Source organism: Schistocerca cancellata, chromosome 6 (genome assembly GCF_023864275.1).
Source record: "Schistocerca cancellata isolate TAMUIC-IGC-003103 chromosome 6, iqSchCanc2.1, whole genome shotgun sequence".
NCBI classification, from domain to species: Eukaryota; Metazoa; Arthropoda; class Insecta; order Orthoptera; family Acrididae; genus Schistocerca; species Schistocerca cancellata.
In genome coordinates, this window is record NC_064631.1 from 686,528,504 (window position 1) to 686,551,195 (window position 22,692).

Here is a 22,692-nt window from a genome sequence, read left to right on the forward strand (position 1 = left end):
CAAACCAGTCTCTGGACTGAAGACCAGAACAACAACCACATGTAAAAAATTCTTTTGTCATTTGTCATCCGACGTAAAACATGAAATTAAAACAATCAGTAGGTCTGCATTTAGGTTGACTGTCCGCAGTGGTAAAAGTCAAACATCATGTCAGTAAAGGCTTTTTTTGCCCGTATAACGCGTTTCGGAAGCTATCCATATTCAGATATCCAGTACCTATTAATGGCGTTTGAAGCTGTATGTTAAACAAACATTATCAAACTAATCTAAGCGTAGTAATCGCTCCTGGATATCTGATGATGGATACATTCCGAAACGCAATAAAGTCGTTCCTTGCCTGATGTTTGACTTCTACCATCGCGACCCGGTGAACCTGAATGCAGAACTACTGTTTTTTACGATCACGGTCCACTACCCCCTGCACGGTTTTATGTCACATTTCTGTTATTGGCATTAAAGTATTCTCGAAAATCTTGGGATCCTTGGGACCGATACCTTGCCACCATCAACGTTGATAACACGTATTTACAACTCCTCCATTATGTGTAGTCTTTTTGCTCCTTGAATAATCAGTAAACCACCGATTCTATGAATGAAGGGACCTCTCACCTATAATTCAGCTTCAGAATTCTGCTTATTTTACAAATAAGTTTAAGTGTGAAATATTGACATTAAGCATATACGAGAGAAAAGTTTAACAATGCCTTGAAATAATTTTTGAAGTTTCTTGGAAGTCTCTAAGAGCTCTCATTATCAAACAATGGATGAGTGTAGTCTGGATAATTTACGGTACGTTTTAAGCAAAAGTAAGTTTTTCACGCACCTCACTGATCATGACGTCATGTCTCCTGAACTATCTATCATACAATGATATAATCTTGCAGAAACATTTAATGCTTCTACGTGGACACCATGCCTCTTGCGTCCGTTTTACAGCATGAACAGTGAAATTGTAGCAAGCGATAACTTTTCTTCTTTCATCATTTTGTGGGCGGGGTGAGTTATAAATGTTTCATACAGGCTTTTAAATTATGTTTAAAGTTGTCTGGAAGTCTTTGAGCGCTCTCATTCTAAAATACTGGATGGGTATTTTCTGGGTATTTGCTTATCGCGAACTGCGCTGCCTTAAGACATAGGCTATACACAATTTCTAACTGTAAAACCCGTTAATGTGTTACACCTCCAACATAAGATTATACCTCTTAATGAGTAGATTGTGGCAGCATTTTAAATGTTTAAATTCTGTTAGTATTTGTATGAAATACTGAAAATTAAAATTTTTTTGCCCTGGTAGCCGTTAGATAGACAAACTGCAAGTTGGACTGGGTGTCATAAACAGGGTTAGTCATTTAATAACAAAGATATGGACTGTTGGACGTGATTTGCCGAAAGTGTGAGGTCTGTATTTTAGCTTGAGTGGCTATTGCAGATATGTACGCTTTGTGAAGTCTGGAGCAGTCAATGTATTCTTGGAAACCGTTTTTGTACTTTCAACCACATTATTCTATGTAAAGGGACTGGAATTGGAAACATTCTCCAGTCTGATCACGATTACGTCACACCTGCTTGATCTTGTGTACTGTTTTGTTACCCAAGCTGTTAACTGCATCAAGCAGACACGTAATACAAAATCCATATCACCTACAATATCAGGTGAATTAAGTCATTAAGTGATCGGTTGTGGCCAGAAACGAACTGCTGCTCTTTTGACTTGTCCGTCAAGATAATGACTAGGGGCGAGAGAGGTGGGCTGTATTCGACGTACCTCCCTCAGTGTTATTAACACCACAGTCGTGGTGGTGGCACTCATCACCTACTACATAAATCGCTCGACTCAACACTCGCATTTCACCAAGTAAAAGTGGTTAGTAAGTGCGAATAATCTTTTCTGATTTTAGCAAAAATTGGTTCAAATGGCTCTGAGCACTATGGTATTTAACATCTGAGTTCATCAGTCCTCTAGAACTTAGAACTACTTAAACCTAACTAATCTAAGGACATCACACACATCCATGCCCGAGGCAGGGTTCGAACCTGCGACCGTAGCGATCGCGCGGTTCCAGACTGAAGTGCCTAGAACCGCTCGGCCACACCGGTCAGCTGATTTTAGCAGCTGAATCCCTTAGAACACTTCTCAGTGGTTTCTAGGTGGTGTGCAATTACGGGCCAACCTCAGATAAAATCTTTGTGGGTCCAATGTATCAGACGTCCAAGACATGTTGGCACACTATCTAAAGCAGGTATGGTATGATGTTCCTAATACATGTGGCAATGGGCCTTCCTAATTTTGGCTGTCTAGCTGGAAATGAGATTATAAATTTTGGCCTTGATGAAACCTCACGCAAGGAACTCTCACACTGCGAAATCCAGTGGAGTCATCTGGCTGTGGGCAGGAGTGCCTTGTGAAGACCAATGTTGGGCTAGAAACAGATCTGTATTTTCTGATCTCGAAAAAAATATAACTTGATTAGATTATCCTCAGACAGTACTGGTGGGTTTACATAAAACATTCAAAACTCGGTAATACACTAAAAAGGTTAGTTCAAAGAACGGGTCAAATAAGGAATGATTACTGTTCATCTGCTTAAAATAAAAACTTGTTACTGTGACTTTTTCCATTTAAATACATTGAAATCTGACAAAGGTTAACGGAAAACTTGACAATAAAACGTAATGTCAAGTAGATATGTTAGGAGCCAACTTCATACACGCAGTTACAACCTGACATCCCGCAGAATAGTAGCTTCGTACCTATACAGTTGACTCTGTAGTAGAAAGAGATGGAGCTGCAAGTGAAGGAGAATATAGCCGTTCCGCTTCGATCACAGCCTTTGGCAAGCATTGCAGCAACTTTTATCTTGTAGTTTCACGAAATCTGTGTTCGGACAAATGAATTTCAAGTAGTGACACTGAGTGATTTAACGTCAGCCCTACAAACTTCTTCTTCAGAGAACCCCGAAAAATATTATCCATCAATAAAATATGTATTTAGAGTAAATTAGTTATGAAAGGAAAGAAAAAAGTAATCATTCAATGTAAACCATTATCACTGGAATTCACGGTAATGACATGGCACGGAGAAAGCGGTTGTAGGGGGTGATAATCGAGCATAGCTCTCTACGCTTAGTGTAATTTCAATCAAAATAGCCTCAGATATGACTTTCCACATAGGAACAAATAATACTGTGAGAGTGGGACACCGCTAGAACTCATGGGGATGAGCATAGAAGAACAGAGGGGATGTCATGTAAAAATAAGTGTGAAAGTAACTGGGCGAAGCTGGGGATTCCGCTGGTTATTAACAACGGAAGTACTGGTGTGAACTGACATCTCTTGGTAACTTAAAAAAAATTGGAACAATATAAAACATCAGCACATTGAGAAGGAAGGAAGTCAAAGGCTATTTACCACTGCAAAAGAGTAATCCATAAATAAATATGTCCCATATATCGAACTGGCACACGTCCATTGTGTATTCGTGTGAAGTAGTGCAGTGACCTGTCTGGACGTAAAGTAATCTACACTTTCTCCTCTGCGGCTGATCGTGCCGTTATTCAGATCCAACACACACACATGTCTTGTAATAGTTTTCTCAGCAGTGAAACCTGTGCCAAAGTCACATCATTCAAAAACTGTATAAGACACAGTTGGTTTTAGGCTACCAAGATCGCTGTGGCCACGTTGTGTATCTCACATCTCATTATCCGCAGTTAATTTTTAGCCTATCACTCAAGATACAAATGGCGGTGCTGCGCTTCCAGCACCCCAATATCCCAAGTGTAATTTTGGACTATAACTACGAGTCCCAATGTCAGCGGTAAGTATGTCGCATCCCAATGCAGGCTATTAGGACTGATCTCAAGGACAACGCTGTTTTCTTGCCTCCCACTAACCGAACGTTCTGCATGCTTACTTTTCCTTGTAAACGAGATGTTGCTTCATGGATCATAATGATTCCGTCTTTCATTTCTTCATCTTGTTAGATAAAAGCGATGGAATTATCACAAAACATTCCTCTCCTGAAGTGATCAATAAGCTGCTCTGTGGGCCTCGCGGGAAACCCGAACACTCCTTGCTGAATGTGTTTTCGCTTCGGCTTGATTTTTTTTTTTTTTTTTATGGTGGGCGCGTCTTCTGTCTCCAAGTTGCTAACACCATTCACGGACAGGCGTCACACGTAAAGTGTGACGTCGAAACTGTCGTATACAGGAGCGTGACGCAGACCACCGTGAACTCCTGTACGTTGCCAGTACCTTTGTCTCAATGTAGCATTAATACCCAACATTTACAGTATTCATACCTCTGTTTTCCCCAACAATTTACACTTTCCTCTAGTATCAGAACGATCTAGTTAGTGTCTTCCACACATTCCTCTCCTCTCCGGCTTTGTCGAGAACCTCTTCAATGTTTATTACTCCTACATTTCAACATCCTCCTACAGCAGCAAGTCTAATCTCAAACGTTTTAATTTACTACGTTCTTTGTTTTCCCATAGTCCATAATGCACTTCCGCAGAACGCTGTCCTTGCGAAAGTACGCTCTCGGAATGTTAAAAGTTAACATCACGACTTAAACGTCTCTTTCAAGTCTGCCTCTGGAGATGGGTGAGCATTTTTTGAAGTTTTTACACTTACTAAAGGAACCTGTGACGAAACGCGCTGCTCTCCTTTGGACCTTCTCTATGTCATGTATCATTTCTGCCTGTTAAGGTTACCTGGTTGACGAGCAGTGCTCAACACAGAAGTAAGGTTTTGTAAGCTACCTTTTTCGTGGGTGGAGTAAACTTTTTGAGGATTCTTCCAGTGAAACGGATGTCGGCTGCTTATATCCTCCTCGTCTTGTCTGCCATGAATTACATTGTTCCAAGGGTAGCAGAATATCTTCACTTTGTCTGCCATGTTATTCCCAGTTCATCGTTAATTTAGTTTTTACTACTCCTCGTTGGTTCCACCTTTCTTTTGTTTACAGTCAGTCCGTATTCTGGGCTCTATAGACTATCCATTCCAATAAAAAGGTTTCTGAGTTCATACTCACTTTCATAGAGGACAGAAAAGTCATAAATGAATCCTTTCATTGACATTGTTCCATCCAGGATTTAAATTCCACCCAGGAATAATAATTATTATTATTTTCTCCGTCATAGCGTCTTCGCTATACGTCTTGAACAAAGTGCATAATGACTGCATCCCTTGGCTTATGCCCTTTATAATCCGAGAATATTTTTCTTGGCCACACATCCTTGTTGCTCCGTCTTCGTTCTTAAACATACTGTATATTACATAACTTTCCCTGTAGTTTCTTTTTCCTAGGAGTTTACGCTTCTTCTATTACTTTACATTGCCGAAAGCTTTTCTCAGGTCGACAAAAAATGTGAAAGTGTCTTTATTTTTCAGACGTCTTGCTTCCACTAACAAGTGCAGTTTCAAGTGTGCGATTTAGTAGTGGCACACATATAGCCAAACCCTCAAAATCACGGATACATAGTCTGTACTCTAACTCGGTCCACGCTATTTCGATAAATTGTGTGCAAATAACGTGGAGAGCAAGTGGCTAAATAACTAACTAAGCTTTTTATCATACATTTCACCACCATTTCACCCAAATTAAATCATTATCAGTTCCGACATTTTAGAAAATCATCATCCTGTACCCTCTTTGAAAAGAAAGAAAGAATGGGCTGGTAAAATACTAGAAAAATTAATTACGACATCAAGAGTAACTTCTGCATACGGTTACACACACTTGAATATGTTACATAGTTACTCCTCAAAGTGTAACCTGTTCAGTTTTCTCGTATTTTAACCCTCGCAATACCAAGTGGGAGGGGTACTTCATACCCACCTTTTGAAACTGTTGTAATCTAGTCAGTTTTGTATATTTTACACCAGATTCCAAAAAGTTTTAAATTTTTTATTAAAACTTAACACAAAAATTTAAGTATAATACTAGGTGTCACTTTTCCCAGTGAAAGACATATTCAATATTTTCAAGTTTAGGACCTTACTTGCGCACCAGTATTTTTGTACAAAGAATGTTGTGAGCTAAAATCGAAACAATTAACGAAGACCGTTCGTGGTGCACATCAATGAAAGTGAATTTACACTTCTGAGAGTGTGCTAAATGATTTGTAATTTCTGGAACTACATATCAGTATCTTCTAAAAAAGTACATGTCAATTTAATTTAACAACAATTAACGAATTTTGATTTTTTTAGATTTTTTGGAGGGTAGGCGTAAAGTATCCCTGCTCCTTGGTAATTGGTGTTATGGAAAATGCTTTGGTATTGCTAGGATTAATACCACTTTTTTCCTTTGTTTAGAAACACACAATCTGATGGTGGCGTGCTAAGAAGTTGAAATGGGTAACGATTCTGTCTAGCATTCGTGTGACCTGAGGCTGCAACAGATAATGAAAAACACTTGACGAGAATGTCACTGGGCAATATGTCTAGAATGTGTAGCTAATCAGCGTCGGACATGCCCAGTTGCCGGGAAGACAGCAGCCAAGGAGTACCGCCGAGCTCCGAGGAGCAATGCCCCGCCAGAGTGAGTGATTGGGGTCGCCAGGACGGGAGCGGAGTGCCCGTGTGGACGGCGCTCTAGCCCCGCCGCCCACCGCCGCCCACCGCCGCCCACTGCACCTGTGCGGCCGCCCGCGGCCCACACACGCACGCGCCGCCCATAAATCCACACGGATTTCTCCGCCGTGAATCACGCGCCGCTTTTTGTGACTTCAAAGCCGCTACGCCGTTCCCGGCCACTGAACACGCAGGCCATCTTTCGCTTCCCTTTTTATTTTTGTTATACTTTCCACTAGTTAACCGGCGTGTTTATACGCTATTTACAAAGCGTGGTGCCGTTTTAATATGTCCCGGGGCCGTTATAATTTTTTTAATAAATTGGCGGCGTAAATAACTGACGAGTAACTAATGCTATACACGCCCTTCCTTCCTCTACTCCACACTGATGTTGGACGCTCTCTGCCCTGCGACAGTCGCGCGTATAATTCTGGCGTGCTCTCGCACAGAAGCGAAGGAGCTCACATTTTGAATGCCGATCTCTTGAAATACGCTCTGTCACTTACGAGAGGGCCAACGGCCTTGCCGCAGTAGTAACACCGGATCGCGTCAGATCACCGAAGTTAAGCGTTTTCGGTGTTGGCTAGCGCTTGGATGGGTCACCGTCCGGGTCTGTCAAGCACTGTTGACAAGTGAGGTGCCCTCAGCCCTTTTGAGGCCACTTGAGTAGCTACTGGACTGAGAAGCAGACACGAAAACTGAAACGGCTGGGAGAGTACTGTTCTGACCGCTTGTTCCTCCATACACGCATCCATTGCCGCCAATCGGCTGGGGATGACACGGTGGTCATTCGGCACCGTTGGGCCTTCCGTGGCCTGTTCGGACGGAGAGTGATGCACTGCAAGAGACACAGATACGTTATGTGATCAAAAGTATCCGAACAACCCCAAAAACATACGTTTTTCATATAAGGTGCATTGTGCTGCCACCTACTGCCAGATACTCCATATCAGCGACCTCAGTAGTCGTTAGACATCGTGAGAGAGCAGAATGGGGCGCTCTGTCGAACTCACGGACTTCGAACGTGGTCAGGTGATTGGGTGTCACTTGTGTCATACGTCTGTGCGCGAGATTTCCACACTCCTAAACATTCCTAGGTCCACTGTTTTCCATGTGATAGTCAAGTGGATACATGAAGGGACACGCACAGCACAAAGTAGCACAGGCCGACTTCGTTTGTTGGCTGACAGAGGCCGCCGACAGTTGAAGAGGATCTTAATGTGTAATAGGCAGTCATCTATTCAGACCACCACACAGCAATTGCAAACTGCATCAGGATCCACTGCAAGTACTATGACAGTTAGGCGGGAGGTGAGAAAACTTGGATTTCATGGTCGAGCGGCTGCTCATAAGCCACACATCACGTCAGTAAATGCCAAACGACGCCTCGATTAATATAAGGAGCGTAAACATTGGACGATTGAACAGTGGAATAACGTTGTATGGAGTGACGAATAACGGTAAACAACGTGGCGATCCGATGGCAGGGTGTGGGTATGGCGAATGCCCGGTGAACGTCATCTGCCAGCGTGTGTAGTGCCAACAGTAAAATTCGGAGGCGGTGGTGTTATTGTGTTGTCTTCTTGTTCTGCGTGGCACTATCACAGCACAGGCCTACACTGATGTTTTAAGTACCTTCTTGCTTCCCACTGTTGAAGAGCAATACGGGATGGCGATTGCATCTTTCTACACGATCAAGCGCCTGTTCATAATGCACAGCTTGTGACGGAGTGGTTACACGACAATAACACCCCTATAATGGACTGGCCTGCACAGAGTTCTCTGTGCAACTCTATTGCGAAGACAATAACAAATGAATGGAAAGCCCACTGATGATGGTGTGGTATTATTGAAATACCACTGTGTACAGAGATAGCGTCAAGGAATTGTGTTTTCTTCTTTTTTTAATCAAGGTTCAGTCCTTAAACAATGTATTTTGTGACAGGAATAGTTGTAATCCCCGAGGTGATACTTTTTTTTTTTTTTTAAAAAAAAGAGAAGTTCCAAGACCTAAAGATCTGTTGATAAATTAGGGTGCCAGTAGTGTGTGCTTGGGATATTTCTATCCATTTATGCTAGTAAACACCTTCTTAGGCGATGTAACTAACTAATACTTGTTGGAAAGGGAACCAGTCTATCTATAGCAGCTTTCAACTTTCCTTCGTGACCTTACAATGATCTGGTCTCAGCTTTCATCATCTATTTACACTGCACCCTTCGACTAAAGCACTGTTCAACAAATTTCGAAAACTTCAAGCATATGATGAACAGAATATGATGCTTTTGGTCGCAATACTGCAAAATGAAGCTTACCTTTTCTGAACTCATTTGTGTAGCCATGTTGTCCGTAGCTGCTTTTCAATTCCTGAGAGTATTTTCGTTCTGTCTTTACAACAAGAAAATGCGTGTTTTTGCACCATACGAGTTTCGATTTATTGAGGTAAACCATCATCAGTGGTCTGTAATTAAATTTGTTTACAATTTGATTTGTTTTTAAGATCGAGAAACAGTTCGTTAACAATATGTTAGTTTTTGCTTACGGTGATTTCTGCTTGGTTTTTCGCCTACGTCAGGGAAATGCCGTCTGCTACCACATCTTTGGTGACGTTCTTCATTAGACACTAATACTTGTAGTCTAATTTTTCTTTGTAGTGCAGAACTACGCTGCGTAAAAAGTAAGAAATGTATAGTTCTGCCTATACCTATACATGACGCATTACGAAATAAAAACGTGTGTAGTTCATTGCTATATTTACTGATGTCCAACCAGTCACTGACCATCCGACGGTACATTGGCTGCAGCCGTTCAGTGTCCACATTACAACAGGCAGTACCTGAAAGCGTTAACTACGTAGCTAGCAAGGCGAGTTCCGAATGACGTACACAAACGCGAATATACACTCACGTATGTACTGCAAATTCCTCAATGAAAATAACCAATTCCATTTTATAAATAATAACTGTTTATCGTAAGTATTCGGCCAGAACGAATTCCTGGTTGCTCTTTATTGTACAAGCAAGTCCAAGAACTTCCTTTCTTTTTTTTCCGGCCTAGTGCTACAATAAGAGATTAAAAGTATTGATATCGCATTGTTGGCAAACACGTTTATACAGAAGAAGCACAGTTCAGTTTCGTAAGATAACAATTCATATACGATGCTGCGAGAAGAATTTGACAGACCACAGGAAGACCCACAGTCGAAAGAAGGCTCTGGAGTACACGACATTCACTCAGCATTGTTGAGTTCCTTAAGAGAGCCAGTCCTGACAAGACTATTCCACAGGCGAAATACCGTCAGACTTCAAGAAGAATGTAATAATTCCAGTTCCAAAGAAGGCAGATGGTGATAGGTGTGAATCATACCGAACTATCAGTTTAATAAGTAATACTTGCAAATTTGCGGTAGCGTTCTCGCTTCGCACGCCCGGGTTCCCGGGTTCGATCCCCGGCGGCGTCAGGGATTTTCTCTGCCTCGTGATGACTGGGTGTTGTGTGATGTCCTTAGGTTAGTTAGGTTTAAGTAGTTCTAAGTTCTAGGGGACTGATGACCATAGATGTTAAGTCCCATAGTGCTCAGAGCCATTTGAACCATTTTTGAACTTTCAAATTGCTGCGGTGAATTATATATTATCCTCATGGTCTTTTCGCGAGATATACGTAGCAGGAAGCAATATAGTGCTTGACTCCTCGGTGATGGTATGTTCTCGAAACTTCAACAAAAGCCCATACCGAGCTACTGACCGTCTGTTGCAGAGTCTTCCACTGGAGTTTATCTATCATCTCCGTAATGCTTTCGCGATTACTAAATGATCCTGTAACGAAGCGCGCTGCTCTCCGTTGGATCTTCTCTATCTCTTCTATCAACCCTATCTGGTACGGATCCCACACTGCTGAGCAATATTCAAGCAGTGGGCGAACAAGTGTACTGTAACCTACTTCCTTTGTTTTCCGATTGCATTTCCTTAGGATTCTTCCAATAAATCTCAGTCTGGCATCTACGTTACCGACGATCAACTTTATATGATCATTCCATTTTAAATCACTCCTAATGCCTACTCCCAGATAATTTATGGATTTAACTGCTTCCAGTTGCTGACCTGCTATACTGTAGCTAAATGATAAAGGACCTTTCGTTCTATGTATTCGCAGCACATTAGGTTCAGGAGAAATTTACGAATACGCAACACCCTGTAACTTACTTCAGAAGACAAGTTAAGGGGAGACACTTATGAAAAACACACACTATTTAAAAGATGCACCAAATCCACAATTGTGAAGAGACAGGAATGATATTTTGTAACGCGCATCACATGTAATTAACACATTTACTGTTAAGTTCCTTGGATTACATATCTTTAACTATTTTATGAAATTTAAACATTTTATCCTCAAAAATAATATTTGTACTTTTTTCTCAGAATCTATTCCAGAAATTTTTACAAAATTTTCTCTGTTGAATCTCTTTGCACATAGTAAGCTTCTCTCATGAGGTTTTTTTTAGTACATCATATGGGACAATTTTAATAATAGTTTATAGTTCTGAAAGTATAACATAAAATTCATCCAAAATTCCGAGCACTTTGCCCCATATCTCAGATTACACTCAGAAATTCAAAATTTGCCTATGAGAAAACATTTATTGCGTTTATAGAAATAAGTGTACTAAATGTTCATTATTCAAATCTTCATACACTCCTGGAAATGGAAAAAAGAACACATTGACACCGGTGTGTCAGACCCACCATACTTGCTCCGGACACTGCGAGAGGGCTGTACAAGCAATGATCACACGCACGGCACAGCGGTCACACCAGGAACCGCGGTGTTGGCCGTCGAATGGCGCTAGCTGCGCAGCATTTGTGCACCGCCGCCGTCAGTGTCAGCCAGTTTGCCGTGGCATACGGAGCTCCATCGCAGTCTTTAACACTGGTAGCATGCCGCGACAGCGTGGACGTGAACCGTATGTGCAGTTGACGGACTTTGAGCGAGGGCGTATAGTGGGCATGCGGGAGGCCGGGTGGACGTACCGCCGAATTGCTCAACACGTGGGGCGTGAGGTCTCCACAGTACATCGATGTTGTCGCCAGTGGTCGGCGGAAGGTGCACGTGCCCGTCGACCTGGGACCGGACCGCAGCGACGCACGGATGCACGCCAAGACCGTAGGATCCTACGCAGTGCCGTAGGGGACCGCACCGCCACTTCCCAGCAAATTAGGGACACTGTTGCTCCTGGGGTATCGGCGAGGACCATTCGCAACCGTCTCCATGAAGCTGGGCTACGGTCCCGCACACCGTTAGGCCGTCTTCCGCTCACGCCCCAACATCGTGCAGCCCGCCTCCAGTGGTGTCGCGACAGGCGTGAATGGAGGGACGAATGGAGACGTGTCGTCTTCAGCGATGAGAGTCGCTTCTGCCTTGGTGCCAATGATGATCGTATGCGTGTTTGGCGCCGTGCAGGTGAGCGCCACAATCAGGACTGCATACGACCGAGGCACACAGGGCCAACACCCGGCATCATGGTGTGGGGAGCGATCTCCTATACTGGCCGTACACCACTGGTGATCGTCGAGGGGACACTGAATAGTGCACGGTACATCCAAACCGTCATCGAACCCATCGTTCTACCATTCCTAGACCGGCAAGGGAACTTGCTGTTCCAACAGGACAATGCACGTCCGCATGTATCCCGTGCCACCCAACATGCTCTAGAAGGTGTAAGTCAACTACCCTGGCCAGCAAGATCTCCGGATCTGTCCCCCATTGTGCATGTTTGGAACTGGATGAAGCGTCGTCTCACGCGGTCTGCACGTCCAGCACGAACGCTGGTCCAACTGAGGCGCCAGGTGGAAATGGCATGGCAAGCCGTTCCACAGGACTACATCCAGCATCTCTACGATCGTCTCCATGGGAGAATAGCAGCCTGCATTGCTGCGAAAGGTGGATATACACTGTACTAGTGCCGACATTGTGCATGCTCTGTTGCCTGTGTCTATGTGCCTGTGGTTCTGTCAGTGTGATCGTGTGATGTATCTGACCCCAGGAATGTGTCAATAAAGTTTCCCCTTCCTGGGACAATGAATTCACGGTGTTCTTATTTCAATTTCCAGGAGTGTATATTCTGAGGAAATGTACATAAACCTTAAAAAACATCATTTTCAGGAAATGGAATTTAAGGTTCAAACTAAAGTTTTTTCGCATGTTACCTCTTCAAAAGGACGCAGATTTATACTCGTGGTCCTCTTTCCCTTCGAGGCTTCTCTTCTGGTTTCGTGTTTTCTGCTTTCTTTTCTTTACCAGTCTTCATAAGTTGCAATTCTGACAACTCTAGCAGATGAAAATGGTGTAAAACAAGAACTGTTCCTTCATAAAGCAGCACAGATGAGCTATAAAACCAAAGAGTATACATCACAGCCCTCTAGATGTATCCCATGCAAGCTTGCCTGAAAATAATCCACAGAATCCTTATTCACCGAGCTTGTATTGAAGTGTTGCTTCAAGAAGTGGGCGTGCGATATCATCACTGAAACCTTGGGAACTTATTGTCCATGAGTTGTACCAATAAATAAAAAATAAATTTAAAGTTGACATCTTCGGTCAATTTCATGTATATCCCGCCCTTAAAGAACGGTAAACGCACGTTCATAGCATCTGCACATGCAAGAAGACTCTTGACAATGTTTACTGGACTACATTCTTTGAAATTCTGAAGCTAGCAAGGATTAAATACGAGTTGCAGAAGGTTATTTACAACTTATGTAGAACCCATAATGCAATTATAAGAGTCGAACGACATGAAAGGTAAGCAGTGACTGAGAAAGGAGTGAGACAGGAATACTCTTGATGATATTCAGCCTACGCATTGAGCAAACAGGAAAGGAAGCTTAGGAGATATCTGAAAATGGAATTAAAATTTGGGGAAAAGAAATAAAAACTGAGAGTTTTGCTGATGAAGTTATAATTCCGTCAGAGGCGGCAAAGAAGTTGGAAGACCAGTTGAAAAGAAATGGTAGTGACCTGAAAAGAGATTGTAAGATGAACATAAAGAAAAGTAAAACAGGGGTAATGGATTACAGCCGAATTAATTATGGTGATTATGAGGGAATTAAATTACAAAGTGAGATACTAAAAGTAGTGGACGAGGTTTGCTATTTAGCAGCAAAATAACTACTGAGAACCGAAGCAGAGAGGATATAAAACGCGGACAGGCAATGAAAGAAAATCATTTGGAAGAAGAGGATTTTTTTAAAATATGTAATATAAATTTAAGTAGTATGAAGTTTGTTCTGAAGGCTTCTGTATGGAATGTCGCCTTGTACGGAAGTGAAATATGGAAGGTAAGCAGTTCAGACAGGAAGAAAATAGAAACTCTTGAAATGTGGTACTACAGAAAAATGCTGAAGATTAGACAGGTAGATCGAGTAACCAATGAAGAGATGGTGAATCAAACTGGGGAAAAACAGACGTATAGCTGAACTCGACTACAAGAAGGGATCGGTTGAGAGGACACATCCTAAGGCTTGAGGGAATCGTCGGTTGGGTCACGAAGAGAGAGATGCGGGTAAAAGTTTTAGAGGAAGACCAAGGGATGAATGCAGTGAGTCCGTTCATATAGACGTAGGTTTCAATAGTTATTCGGAGATGATGAGGATTACATGGAGAACTCGAAACACATTGGCCAACAACGTGGCGACAGGTTTACCAATTCGAGACAGACTAAGCTCCTTCAGGTGCTAAAAGAGGAAGGACAGCTATATAGTTGGAGGAATAACTACCACTTAGTAGGCTTGGAGGCTTGCTTCCCCATTTGTTCCGTCAGTATTGTAATAGTAGTTGTGTTCCTCTCTTAATGTGGTAATACAGCCTATACAGGATACCCTTGATTGCGTGTCTGCAAACACAAGCGTCTGACCAGAAGAGTTTGAGAATATGTAGAAATTTTTTTTCTGCCGGGGTTAGCGCTAATAAGTTGACGGTAAAATCTCGTTCGGCGGCTAGGAGAGAGAAAGTGAGCTCACCAACGGTGAAGGAACACTTGTTGTTTGGCATCTCTTGAAACGTCCCCTTTGAACAATTATACATGACTGTGCTTAAACTGACACACAATATTTTTTAGCGCAACGCAATCTGACTTTCAGAAATCCCTACAAAGGAATGGCCCTGACTAACATTAACCTGTACCTTTCACAAATCACTTACCTCACAAAAATCTTGGTTACTCGAACTACTGCAATACAGCGAGCGCCACTACTGCCAGCTAAATAAAAGATTCAAACTACGGAAGGCACTAACTACTAGTACACATAGTTAGCAAATGAAAGATTTTAATAGAGAACAAACAATGTATTTACCTTAATATTCATAATTGACATCCAGTCTTACAAATTTCAAAACTCCGCCATCTCTCTCCCCACATCCACCACTGCTGGCGGCTCACCTCCAACTGCGCAACGCTACGCGCTGTTCACATCCAGCTGCCGCTGCCCAACACTACAATGGCAGACAACAATGCAAACTAGCCACAGACTGCACACAGCACAGCCAGTGATTTTCATACAGAGCGCTACGTAACGTTGCCAACAAGAAAACATAAACAGCCTACTTACATAGCCCCCATGCTCCCCACAAAAAATTTTACAAATTGTTTTGGGCAGTGGCCAACAATGATTTGATAAAATTTTTCATAATTACAATAACAAAGAAATCAAATGCACACACTTATTGATACAATGTTGGTCAAAAGCTAAAATTTTCTCACAGTCCATAAAGACAGTCCTGATCATTTATCACAGTAATATTACAGTGGTTTTTTTTTTTCTCAAAGTCTGAGTAGTAAAAGAGAATGCACACGGAAGTAGTGGATTTCCATCTAGTCTTGAAGAAGTAGTGTTGTCCTTCCAACGGAAAGACAGTGCTGACTCTTGACATGCTGACAGGTAATGGGCCACAAAGGCACTAACTACTAGTAGGCATAGTTAGCAAATGAAAGATTTTAATAGAGAAAAAACAATGTATTTACCTTAATATTCATAATTGACATCCAGTCTTACAAATTTCAAAACTCCGCCATCTCTCTCCCCACATCCACCACTGCTGGCAGCTCACCTCCAACTGCCCAACGCTACGCGCTGTTCACATCCAGCCGCCGCTGCCCAACACTACAATGGCAGACAACAATGCAAACTAGCCACAGGCTGCACGCAGCACAGCCAGTGATTTTCATATAGAGCGCTACGTAACGTTGCCATTAAGAAAACATAAACAGCCTACTTACACTCTGAACGGTGGAAACAAGTGCGGTTGATTTGCTCAGGTAAACTTTGGTCTGACGGGAGGGGCTGGTATGACTGCTCCATGTAGAATTAAGAATGCAGTTTAACTGTTTAAAACATCGCAGAAGTGTTTTCCTTATTGATTACTGATAAATTCCGATTTCCCCGTGTAAATTGATGCCATTTTCTTTATGCACTGGGCCACATGACCGAAGGTCAGCTTAGTCATGTCGTAATACCAGTAAATGCTTCCGTATTGCTCGCACGAGAGAGAGTCCATTAACTTAGTGAGGGGTCTCGTGGCGACCAAATGTGCTGTTGTATAGTCATGAAGGGTTCCACTCTCGAGCAAACTTTAGCGCCAATAGTGTAGCACGCCCTCTCGGTTGCACAAAGACCCGTGGTGGATGACGAACGGTTGGTATCGACAGGTTTGAACATGTCCAGCAAAACAACTTTCACGCCAAAGCGTGGCAGGGCGTTCTTTGTCGAACCACGTGCTGAGCCGAATGGCCGACTGTTGTGTGATTCCGCTCCAAGGTAAATACACTCCTGGAAATGGAAAAAAGAACACATTGACACCGGTGTGTCAGACCCACCATACTTGCTCCGGACACTGCGAGAGGGCTGTACAAGCAATGATCACACGCACGGCACAGCGGACACACCAGGAACCGCGGTGTTGGCCGTCGAATGGCGCTAGCTGCGCAGCATTTGTGCACCGCCGCCGTCAGTGTCAGCCAGTTTGCCGTGGCATACGGAGCTCCATCGCAGTCTTTAACACTTTTAGCATGCCGCGACAGCGTGGACGTGAACCGTATGTGCAGTTGACGGACTTTGAGCGAGGGCGTATAGTGGGCAAGCGGGAGGCCGGGTGGACGTACCGCCGAATTGCTCAACACGTGGGGCGTGAGGTCTCCACAGTACATCGATGTTGTCGCCAGTGGTCGGCGGAAGGTGCACGTGCCCGTCGACCTGGGACCGGACCGCAGCGACGCACGGATGCACGCCAAGACCGTAGGATCCTACGCAGTGCCGTAGGGGACCGCACCGCCACTTCCCAGCAAATTAGGGACACTGTTGCTCCTGGGGTATCGGCGAGGACCATTCGCAACCGTCTCTGTGAAGCTGGGCTACGGTCCCGCACACCGTTAGGCCGTCTTCCGCTCACGCCCCAACATCGTGCAGCCCGCCTCCAGTGGTGTCGCGTCAGGCGTGAATGGAGGGATGAATGGAGACGTGTCGTCTTCAGCGATGAGAGTCGCTTCTGCCTTGGTGCCAATGATGATCGTATGCGTGTTTGGCGCCGTGCAGGTGAGCGCCACAATCAGGACTGCATACGACCGAGGCACACAGGGCCAACACCCGGCATCATGGTGTGGGGAGCGATCTCCTACACTGGCCGTACACCACTGGTGATCGTCGAGGGGACACTGAATAGTGCACGGTACATCCAAACCGTCATCGAACCCATCGTTCTACCATTCCTAGACCGGCAAGGGAACTTGCTGTTCCAACAGGACAATGCACGTCCGCATGTATCCCGTGCCATCCAACGTGCTCTAGAAGGTGTAAGTCAACTACCCTGGCCAGCAAGATCTCCGGATCTGTCCCCCATTGAGCATGTTTGGGACTGGATGAAGCGTCGTCTCACGCGGTCTGCACGTCCAGCACGAACGCTGGTCCAACTGAGGCGCCAGGTGGAAATGGCATGGCAAGCCGTTCCACAGGACTACATCCAGCATCTCTACGATCGTCTCCATGTGAGAATAGCAGCCTGCATTGCTGCGAATGGCGGATATACACTGTACTAGTGCCGACATTGTGCATGCTCTGTTGCCTGTGTCTATGTGCCTGTGGTTCTGTCAGTGTGATCATGTGATGTATCTGACCCCAGGAATGTGTCAATAAAGTTTCCCCTTCCTGGGACAATGAATTCACGGTGTTCTTATTTCAATTTCTAGGAGTGTAATTTTGGCCGGAAACGTGCGGAGGCGACGAATACACGTGGTGAATGGACAACGGAACATTGTGACGTCAACCTCGGCAAGTTCCAGCGTGTCCAGCGAAAACATGTTTACGACGTGGGAGCGATCGCTGGTCCAGTGGGTACCGCCAGTGCGCCGCCAGTCCAGCGCGCGAGCAGCCAACTCATGTGACCGCCATCGGCGACAGCCCACGCGCTGGCTGCCAGGGCCAGGGGTGGTGACGATTTGAACTAATTCAGTTGGAGCGCGGAAATCGTGGCGGCTGCACTGGGTGTTGCTGCGGTCTCGAAGACGTGTACTGATTATGTTGGAGACCAAGTGATGACCGTACTGCTTGACGTAAAGACTTCAGTCAACTTCCGCCTGCAAAATCAAAGGACGTGACTTAGGTTACTATAACTGCGCTTCATTATTTCACGCGATTTTGATAGGTTAGCAGTGAAAAAAGATAAGTGAGCACGAAAGTTCGTAGGATGTGGACTACTTTGTATGTATGATCGATTATGGTGTTGGGATTTGAACTTGTGATAGATTTATGTTATGGGTGTAATGCAAATGGCTTTCTCGCCGCGAAAATCAGACATCTTGAATAAATAATAATAAATGATAATAAATAATGTTAAACAGATGTACAGTTTTCGAGACATTATCCTGTTGGAATTTGAAGTTGGAGCAATTTTGTAGTGGAGGTAGACCAATAATAATAAATGATGAATGATAACGAATAATAATGAATTATAATAAAGACAAGTGCGGTTTTGCAGCGATTATCAAGTTGGAATTAGAATTTGCCACGAATTTTCTAGTGGAGGTAGGCTAATAACGTTGTTGTTGTTGTTATTGTGGTCTTCAGTGCTCAGACTGGTTTAATGCAGCTTTCCATGCTAATCTATCCTGTGCACGCTTCTTGATCTCCCAGTACCTATTGCAGCCTACATCCTTCTGAATCTGCTTAGTGTATTCATATCTTGGTCTCCCTCTACGATTTTTACCCTCCACGCTAGCCTCCAATACTAAATTGGTGATCCCTCGATTTCTCAGAACATGTCCTACCAACCGATTCCTTCTTCTAGTCAAGTTGTGCCATAAGCTCCTCTTATCCCCAATTCTATTCAATACCTCCTCATTAGTTATGTGATCTACCCATCTAATCTTCAACATTCTTCTGTAGCACCACATTTCCAAAGCTCCTATTCTCTTCTTGTCTAAACTATTTATCGTCCATGTTTCACTTCCATACATGGCTACACTCCATACAAATACTTTCAGAAACGACTTCCCGATATTTACATCTGTACTCGATGTTAAAAAATTTTTCTTCTTCAGAAACACTTTCCTTGCCATTGCCAGTCTACATTTTATATCCTGTCTACTTCGACCATCGTCAGTTATTTTGTTCCCCAAATAGCAAAACTCTTTTACTACTTCAAGTGTCTCCTTTCCTAATCTAATTCCCTCAGCATCACCTGACTTAATTCGACTACATTCCATTATCCTCGTTGTGCTTTTGTTGATGTTCATCTTATACCCTCCTTTCAAGACACTGTCCTTTCCACTCAACTGGTCTTCCAAGTCCTTTGCAGTCTCTGACAGAATTACAATGTCATCGGCGAACCTCAAAGTTTTTATTTCTTCTCCATGGATTTTAATACCTACTCCAAACTTTTCTTTTGTTTCCTTTATTGCTTGCTCAATATACAGATTGAATAACATCGGGGACAGGCTACAACCCTGTCTCACTCCCTCCCCAACCACAGCTTCCCTTTCATGTCCCTCGACTCTTATAACTGCATCTGCTTTCTGTACAAATTGTAAATAGCCTTTCGCTCCCTGTATTTTACCCCTGCCACCTTCAGAATTTGAAAGAGAGTATTCCAATCAACACTGTCAAAAGCTTTCTCTAAGTCTACAAATGCTAGAAACGTAGGTTTGCCTTTCCTTAATCTTTCTTCTAAGATAAGTCGTAGGGTCAGTATTGCCTCTCGTGTTCCAACATTTCCACGGAATCCAAACTGATCTTCCCTGAGGTCGGCTTCTATCAGTTTTTCCATTCGTCTGTAAAGAATTCGCATTTAGTATTTTGCAGCTGTGACTTATTAAACTGATAGTTAGGTAATTTTCACATCTGTCAACACCTGCTTTCTTTGGGATTGGAATTATTATATACTTCTTGAAGTCTGAGGGTATTTCGCTTGTCTCATACATATTGCTCACCAGATAATAATAAATAATAACAATAAATGATAATGAATGATAATAAATTAATAATAAATAATAACAATAAATGATAATGAATGATAATGAATGATAATAAATGAGAATGAATAATAATAAAGACAATTACGATTTTGCATCCATTATTGTGTTGCAGTTCAAATTTGCTGCCATTTTTCTGGAGGGTTAGGTTAGTGGATGTAACACAATTGACCTATTTTTCCGACAAAATTCAAATTTCCCGCCATTTTTTCTGGTTGTTAGGTTAGTGGAGGTAGCACAATTGACCTATTTTCCCACTAAAATCCGCCATCTTGGATGACGTCATGCGCTGTTGCCAAGTCTACATGCCGCCATCTTGGATGACGTCATCGTCGCCATCTTGAATAAATTTGGCAACAATGCAGAGTGGTGTCGTACGGAGGTTGCTCTACTACTGACAATGTGTCGTTCCAACAGAACACTGTTTGCCCACACACTTCCCATGAAACTCAATGGGCTCCGTAAGATGTGGAGCAACTTCCCTGGCCAGGACCATTTCGGGACTTGTCTCCAGTCGAGTACGTGTGGGATATGATGGGACGAAAAATGACTCTTGTGACTCGTCAACCAGAAACTCTTGCAGAACTACTTGAATAGGTCGATTAAGCGTGGCATAACGTATCCCAGAACAGTATTCACCATATGTAAGATCGATTGGATGCCAGTCAGCGTCTGCACTACCACTTGTGGAGGCAACACTGTGTACTAATATGTATGTTTCAGAATGAGTCGATACCTCGTACCTCAGAACGGCTTGACCCACTGATCTGTAAATGTAAGACTTTCATGTACTCAGTATACACTGTCGCAACAATAAATCTTGAGTGAATTGGGAACCTTTAAAAAGATGTACTGATTTTTTTCCGGCACTGTATGTGTCCATGAGGAGTATGCTGTGGACACGAACGTCTCCAAGATGACAACAGCCGTGTTCTCAGTGCAACAAGCTTATGTTCTGGTTTGACCGACACTTAGGCACTGTCGCATGTCGACTGGCCACACTGAATCAGCCGGTCTTAATCTCGTACAAAATATCTTGGACTATTTGGAAGAGTGGTGAAACACAAATGCCAACATTGCCGCAGTTTCGTAGCTCTGTAGCGGCTAGTCAGCCAGTGACTAGCTTCAGCTGGATACGACATATCTGAAGGAACTTGTGGACGCTCTCCCCTGCCGAACTGTGGCCATCAATGAGGCTAGACGGTATTGGCGCGATGTCTCTTGCCGTGACCAATATTTTGTTCAATGTGCGTTCTAATTGCATCACACTGAAATATGCAAATATTATACAAAATTTCATGATCTTGTGTGTTCGTTTTTGTGCAATTCGCATTCAGCACCGTCTAATGAATATTCTTCGGAAGATTTTAACTATCAGGTACTTAGTATTTGGCGGTTACGAAATCCTATTAAACTACTCGATGCCTCCATCCAAAATTAGGTAATATTTCTCTTACCGGCTGACAATAAGCAAGCATATAGGATTATGACCTTGTATGGAAATATTACCCGTCTAAATCCAAAGTGGTATCAAGAACAGTTATTTCCGTTGACGGACATAACCGGTAACCACAAAACAAAATAAACTCCTCTCACGCAAAAGGGAATTGAAGCATAGTGAAATCTGACCACATTTAAGATGAAAATTGTTTAGTACTGCAAAAATAACGAATTGAATTATTTTACCATAAATGCAGATTTATGTTCTTGGTTACATTGTTGTTGATTATTCCTCATCGAATAATTACAACCTTTCGGAAAATTGTAAATTAGTAACCTGGACATTTCAGATAAATATATAGTTGTCATGTTACGTTTAGTCACTCTATGTTCAGAAATTTTATAATTAGACACCAAGAACTGGGAGAGCCGCTAACACAGAACAATTAAGTTAAAATTTATCCGTTTCGATATTATTTGACGTTCACAAAGTTATATACGTTTACCATGACGACAAAATCCGATGGATTTACATCTTCCTCCACTCATAGTACACAAATCAAAACTATATCACTTATCCAGTTATGGAAAATAGTACATTAATTCACTGTCCGCATTGTTTTAATCCTCCTCACCTTCGTCATCCTGTCCGCAGATCGTGGTCTCCCGGTCGCGTTCTCGCTTCCCGAGCACGGGGTCCCGGGTTCGATTCCCGGCGGGGTCAGGGATTTTTCACCCGCCTCATCATTTCATCATCATTCAAGGAAGTGGAGTGACTGGTCTGAGCAAAGGTTGGGCGCAGTTGAGCGCCCCATAAACCAAACATCGTCATCGTCATTCGTCATCCTCGTTCGATTAACTTGACACGACTCCCTCTCTTCCATTGCCGATCTTCGGGTAGCCCAGACCCGTCCAGATTTCTCGATAATTCTTAGTTAATCGTTCTCATCCGTCACCTGACACTTCTTTTCAGCGGCGAGAGCGAGAGTGACGCAACCCTAAGGTTTGTATGATCTCTCCAAAGTATTTGTGGGAGGAAAGTTATAAAATCATCCCATTTTCCATCTTTAGTGGCGCTTTCCTTCTGTTTTTATGCTGATTTTCCAAGTACTGGAGTTTCTTGTAAGATACATATTATCTAAGGTATCCGGGCGCCTATC